This window comes from Penaeus monodon, unplaced genomic scaffold (assembly GCF_015228065.2).
Source record: "Penaeus monodon isolate SGIC_2016 unplaced genomic scaffold, NSTDA_Pmon_1 PmonScaffold_14802, whole genome shotgun sequence".
NCBI lineage: Eukaryota > Metazoa > Arthropoda > Malacostraca > Decapoda > Penaeidae > Penaeus > Penaeus monodon.
Window position 1 is genome coordinate 1 of NW_023643935.1, and position 7,321 is coordinate 7,321.

The following is a 7,321-nucleotide window of genomic DNA, read 5'->3' on the forward strand; positions in this document are numbered from 1 at the left end:
AATAAATAACTGTTTTTTTGTCTTATCAATATAGAATCCTGATTTTTGGGAAGGTGCAAAAATATCATACAGTAACCCACGGGAAATAAAAACATATCTACGTCAACTCCTGTGATGACAGAAAAATGGGGAAAAAGATAACTGATTCTAATTCTCACATAAAAACAACAACAAGACTCACCTCAATCTTGGCAAGCACTTGGGCACTGCTTTGCATTCTCTTCCAAGTGGGTTCAGGGAAAGGTATTCGTTCATCAGCTTTTTCCATGTACTTCTTGCCAATCTTCTTTCCAGTTCCTTTGGCATCATCGTCTCCACTTACATACAGATCTAAGGCTTGCCTTGCTTCAGTCTTCTTCAGCTACAAGGCTCAATCCCATGCCATCCAAATCTGTGATAAAAAAATTTTGTTTTCTATAAGAACATGCATTCTATTAACAGTTAGTTTTTCAGAAAGGGCAATATTAAAAAAATATCTGTTATCTGCATTAACTCAGTCAAATATTCTATACAAGTTAAAAGCACATCTTTTTTGAAGATTTTGAAATCTAACCACAAACCTTACACTTATCACCATGTTTGATTTCCCTATTCTCCCTGAAATAAGAACAAGACCTAGCTAAACTTGGGCACTTTATTCCTGAAGAGACCTAACTGCACACATGCCCTAAAAACATAGCAATTACCTCACCTGCACAAACCACAAAAGACAAACTTGCACGAAGGACAGGTTCCTTGGCCTTCCTCTTAGCCCACAGGTACTGGCAGTGCATCCTTGGGAAAGGGCTGGATATCGCCCAATGCAGACAGTGTAGTGTTGAGCAACATTTCATCCATCTCTTGTACATGTCTTCTGAGACAAGCTCTTGAACCTATAAAATTGTTTTGTCATTGTATTTTTTTTTATTATATTAATCATAATAAATCAAATAGGAATAAATTTAGTTCATCCAATCATTTTATTTGCTGGCTGTTTTGTAGACTCTGACCAACAAGAGTAATACATATGACATAAATATCAAGATTTATTTAAATGTGTACTGCAAAAAGGAGAAATCTAAAATATTATTTTTTTCCATCCAAGTTAATTTTAACAAAAAAAATTGTTACTTGAAATTTCCCACCAACAATATACTGAATCAATCAAAATAAATTAGAACTTAAAGAAATATAAAAAAAAAAGGAGAAATCACCTGTTTTGGGTTGGCTTCTGATTCACAGTCATCCTCAGGACATCTGAGGAACTGATGTTTCCCCCATTGATTTGCACCTCAAAATAAAATGCCATACAGTCTTTTGCAAAATACATGATGGCAAGGCCAGAATTCTAAACAATGATTCCCTAGCTTATCCATAAAGCAAACTTTACATTCAAAATTCTTATTACTGAAGACTTTCCTTCTCATGTCTTCATCATAGTCACGCAGCAAACTGAGCATATTTGTATTTGGAGCAATGTCCTGATAGTTTTTTGAGAAACAAAGGCTCAGGCTACCTCGTCTTGCTTCAGTTCAACTGCAGCTCCTTCCGTTTCACCACTATTATCACTAAGGGGAAATTTTCACAGATTTTGCCTTCATCTCCATTAGCACCAGTTTCCCCCTGAATTTCCCGTTGCAATGGCCCATCACCAATGTTCACACCTTTGGGCAGGCTTAATAATATCTAAATCTATTCATCAGTAAAACCAAGGCTTTCGAGACTGCTGTCTTTCAGGAACTGGGGCCCAGGTGAACATAATAACACTTCCTTTGTTCTCTTCCCATTGACATCCAACTGGGTGGGAGAGCTGAGTTAACTGGGAAATGGAAACAAATATAAAATAATTACTGAATGGGAAAGTGTTAAATCCATTTAAAATCATTTAAAGTCCCAGGCTCCATCAAGTTATCAAAAGAAAGTCTTCCAGGAAAAAGTTTTTTGGTAAACACAGTAATCGGGTTGCAGGGGCTAAAAAACTAACAAAAAAGAATTACTTTACCTGTGCTTTTTAAAAGCCACTTGCAGGAGAGTGTAAAAATTTGGTGGATTTTTCCCGGGGGGTAGTGGGGGATATTAAAGTAAAAGGGTAGGGGTTGTAGGCAAATTTTTTCCCCCACAAGCCTCTTTTTCGGGCACTTATTGTGGAAATGTGCAAGAACTTATAATGGTATTTTAAAAAACCTATTCATAAAAATTAAAAATTGTTATTTTTTTTGGGTTCACCCCCCAACCCCATTTTTTTTGCATTTACAGAAAGGCTCCTTGATTTTTAAAATGGAAAATACGCCGGGTAGCTAAGAAAATAAAACGGGTTTTTTCAATTCATTTTTTTAAAAACACTACTGTCAAAATTTACCTGAAATTTAACCTGTCTGAAAATTCTTCAGACACCCCCAAGGGGAAGGGTCCTTAAAATCCAATGAACTTGGGGAGTGGGGCCCTTTTTTAAAAACCCCTTTATACTCTAAAATTTTAAACTTAAAGATCAACAAATCCCCTGACATTTTTCTATAGTAATGCATGGAAAATTACAGGGGGATGTTGGTATTTATTTTTTTTTTACAATCAACAGGACCTGTTTATAAAAGCAACTCCAAACTATCTAAAAAAATGACAAAAATTCCCAGTGTTTGAATAAAATATATGGATTCTTTTTACTAGGGCAAAACCAAAAAATTCAGTATGGAAAGAAATGGATATTTTATTATACATAGGAAATCTAAATGAGTTCTTAAAAATTTAAGGATTATCCTTGAAATTTCAACTGCCTGACTAGTATATAAAAGACACTGATCATATATGTGTGAAAAAAAAGCTTTTTTAAAGTCCTCAAAAACAATAATTTCTGCAAAAGCTGAAAAGTACATTTTTTCCCTTTAAATAATACTAAAAAATAGGGCCATATACCCCAAATAGTATTTTTTCAACAAAAATTCTCTTTTGTAATAAAACTTTAAAACAATTTTCAAAATCTAACTTACCATTATCCCCCACTTTTTTAGAAATACTGAGAACTCAGGGGTTTAAGCCCTTAAAGTGTATACCCAAATTTCTCCCCCTTTTAAACCTCATTTTTCACACCCAAGTCGGGGCCTCTGCATCAGACCCCCCCCGCTGAGAAAAAAGGAGCCCCCTCATAATGCTTGCAAGGCCGCAGTTTCCCCATCTTGCTTTTTCTCCATCAAGAAAACTACTTTTAAACTTCTATAAAAAAAAGATCCATGAGATACACCCCTTTTTTGTATTTTTTAAAATTTCTTTGATCTTTTAAATTTAACCAAATAAAAGGACAGACACTTTTTTTTCTAAAAAGGCTGATTATGAAATCTAAAAAAAAACACGGGTATTTTTTCCCTACAACTTTTTTTTTTCCTGCCCTTTTTTTTAACGATAAACAAACTAGAAATTTCCTAGGGTACAAATTTCCCCTTTTTTTGATAAATTTTTTAGATATTTCCTCAATTGTTTAAATTCTTAATTATTTTCCCCCTGAAGTATCTAAAAAGGCCCACAAAATTGAATAATAAAGTATCATGAAATTGTTCCCTACATCACAAGTTTGTTTAAAATTTGTAAAAAAAAAAAAAAAAAAAAAAAAAAAAAAAACTATAAAAATAAATTTTTAAAAAACTTTTCCCCTTTTTTTTCTACTAACAGAAAAAAAAAACCAATTGCTAGAGAAAACCACTAATTTTAAACAATTTTTTTCTAAAAATATAGGGTACTGAAAATTTTTTTTTTTTTACATGAATAAAAATGAAACATGTGTTTTTCCTATTTCCTTTAAAGCCCAAATACAAATATATTTCATTTCCCAATTTTACAATCTTTTTTATTTTTCCAAAAGTAACCATGCTAAAAAGATCACAGTTTTTTTTTAAAGAGATAGTTTCAAAAATACTAATAAGGGTTTAAATTTTTTCCCTCATAAAACTTTGTCTTTGAATGTTCCCTTGATTAGTACTTTCCCACCCCCTTGTACACGACTGAAAAATAAAATGATTATAATTTTTTTCCCCATTGCCAATGGTAGGACACGTGGGGTTAAACTATCATCCCCTTGAAAAACACAAAAAAAAAGATAAATGCCCCATTCATTAATTTCACTAAAATATGGAGGCAATATTTTAAAATCTTCCAAATTTTTTTTAAATTAATCAGGAAAAAATTATGGTTTGATGCTTAAAATAATATATATTCGAAAAGAATAATTTCGTTAGTTTAAAACTACTTCTCTGAACATTTTTGAAAGAATCTAAATAAATATAAATATTTGAAAAACGACAGGCCCACCCCCTTTTTTCCTCGAAATAAAATTTTTACTCAGAAAATCGTCCTCGAGAAAAAAATCTTTATGGGGAATATTAAACTTCTAAACCCCCAAAAAACCCAAAAATCAAAAAGTCACGCTTTCTGCACCACTGTCATGAAACGTCCCCTTTTGCTTTATATTAAAAAATATCACAAACTCAAATCCATATTACCTGTGACTTTCAACGTTGATAAATGATTTAAAAAGGGGAAAAATGACTGTTTTTCCCGTCCCCCCTTGTTTTCCCGAGAACAGCTGACCCCCGGGGACGGGCTACGGGCGCAAATTTTTTTTCTGTCCCGTTAAAGGGCCCAAAGGTGCAATAAAAAAATGAGAAGAAATTTTTGGTAGTTTTTGGTGGGAATATTTTGATTCCTTTATCTACCCTTTGCCTTTTACAACCGTCCCCCCCGACACAAAATTTTAAAAATACCTAGTCTGACGGCCCCCTTTAGAAATTCATTGACTTCCGGGACACTTTGAAAGGGCCCGGGCAAATTTAAAAAATTCAAAAAGCATTGGCAACAAAATTTTTTTGGTAAAATGGTCCCTTTCCCATCCCCCTTTTTTTTTTTAAAAGTTTTTTTACTCTTTTTTTTATTTTTTCTGGGTAAGAAAAACATAAAGGTTTTTCCATTTTTGTTTTCTATTGGGCCCCGTCACATTGTAATTCCGTTCCTTTAAAGTCAAAGGTTTACCCGGATTTGGGTTTTTAGTTTTTTAGGTGGGACCCGAAATTTTTTCCGAAAAGCTGTTAATAAGGGGGTTTCTCTTACCCTTCTTTAAATTTTATTTTTTAATTCCCAAAAAAAAAAGCAGATTCTAAAAACGAGTTGAAACAAGTATGATTAAAAATTTACGTAACCCCCCACCCCCCCCAAAAAAGTATATAGATTTCTATAAAGTATTTTTTTCCCCCACAAATTTTTTAAAACAAAAGAGACGAAATTTTGACTTAAATTTTGTTCAGTTTCATCATAAAAAACTCCATCTCTTAATTTCTTTTACAAACATGACTCAAAAATTTAGAACTCCCAAAAAACTTGTTTTTTAAGGGAAAAAAATGCAAAGGCCCAAAGGGGGAATATAATAAAAAGAGATTTAAAACGTCGAATAAATTCCCCCGTATTCCCCTTTTTGAGTTTTGCCCAAAAAAAATGAATACCACTGAGACCCAAAAACACCTCTGCTTTCACTGTACTTTTCAGTCACCCCAAACTGTAAAAAATATGCGCGCGCCCGCGTTTGTGTTTTTGTTGTGTGTGTGGTGTGTGTGTGTGTGTGTGTTTTGTGTGTGTGGGGTGTGTGTGTGTGTGGGTGGGGTGTTGTGTGTGGGGGTGGGGTGTGTGTGTGGTTTTTGTTTGTGTGTGTGTGTTTGTGTACGCGTTCCCCCTCTCTCCCTCTCCTCTTCTTTTCTCGGCCCTCCCCTCTCTCCTCCTTCCTCTCTCCTTTCTTCCCCTCTCCCTCTCCCTCCTCCTTCTTCTCCTCGGGTTCCCCTCTCTTCCTCTCCTTTTCCCTCTCTCCCTCTCTTTTCTCTTTTCTCTCGTCTTCTCTTTTTTCTCTCCTCTCTCTTCTCTCTTTTTCTCCTCTCCCTCTCCCCTTTCTCTCTCTCTCCTCTCCCTTTTCTCTCTTTTTCTTTCTCTCTCTTTCTCCCCCCCCCCCCCCCCCCTTTTCTCTCTCCTCTCTTCCCCCTCTTCTCTGTGTGGGTGGGGTTGTGGTGTTGGGGTGGTTGGGGTTAAATGTGTGGGGGGGCCCCGCGCTCATGTTATAAGGCTAAAAGCACTGGGAAAAAACTTTAGGGAAAATAGCTAATGCCTTCACAAAAGGGGAACACATTTTTTAAGTATCCCTACTTTCCCCTTTAACTCGGGATACCCTTTCCTATCCTTCAAGGAATATTAATTTTTTTTTGGGGGGCCATTTTTTGGGTTTCTCAGCCCAATTTTTTCCGGGTTTTTTTCCCCTTATTGGGGGAGCCTTGGGTTTAAAAAAATTTCCGATGGCATCGGGGGAAAAAAAATTTACCCGAAAAAAGGGGAAAATTTTGGGAAAAAGCATTTCCCTTCCATAAAAAAAGATCTTTGAAAGGGGGCAATCATTAGGTTGGAAAAAAGGTTTTGCCTTTATTCCCCCGTAATGTATTTTAAATTCACTGGTTAAACGGGAAGGTTTTTGGTTTGGGTTTATTCTACCTCCCGGGGGATCTTACGCCCCCACGGGAGAGATTTAGGGTTTAAAATTTTATAAAGCCCCAGGCAATTATACTAGATTAGCTACCATTGGGGCGCGGGGTTTGGCACGGGTCATTTCGGGGAAAATTTTTTTTTTTTTTTGAAATGGGCCTTTAAATCTAAAGGGGAGGGAGCAATTGAAATTGGGGTTTTTATAAGGGGGTTAAACCGGGGGGAAAATTTGGGGGGGGTTTCCTACCTTTTGGTTTACCTAAAGGGGAAAAAGGGGAAAACACCCGAAAACACGGGGGGGTTGCGCAATTTTGGGGTTTTCTTTTTTGGGGGGGGGGAAAAAATGTAAAGGGGGAATCACTTGGGGTTCCAACCCGGGAATAATCCAAGGGAGGTTGACGGGGCTTTTCGGGTTTTTTCAAAATCAACACAAGTTCGGGGGGTGGGGTTGCGGCCGGGGGCGCGGGCGCGCCCGCGCGTGGTGGGGGGTGGGTGGGGTGGGGGGTTGGGGGGGTGGGTGGGGTTTTTTTTTTGTTTGGTTTGTGTTTATGTTGGTTTTGGGTTTTTTTGTGGGGTGTTTGGTTTGTTGTGTGTGTTTTGTGTGTTGTTTGGTGGTTTCGGTGCTTTCGCGTGTGTGTGTTGTGTGTTGGGGTGTGTGTGGGGGGTGGGTGGGTGGGGTGTGTGGTTTTTTTTGTGTGGGGGGTGTGGGGGGTGTGGGTGTGTGTTTTTATGGGGGTGTGTTATGTGTGGGGGGGGTGGGGTTTTGTGTGTGTTTTGTGTGTTGTGGGTGTGTTATGGTGGTGTTTTGGGGTGTGTGTGGGTGTGTGTGGTGTGTGTTTTGTGT

The 7,321-nt window shown here is 36.9% G+C and overlaps 1 pseudogene; it reads right to left on the bottom strand.

The window, feature by feature from the left end:
• Positions 1–181: 181 nt before the first annotated feature.
• Positions 182–6,601, bottom strand: LOC119569396 (annotated as a pseudogene).
• Between the last annotated feature and the right edge of the window lie 720 nt (positions 6,602–7,321).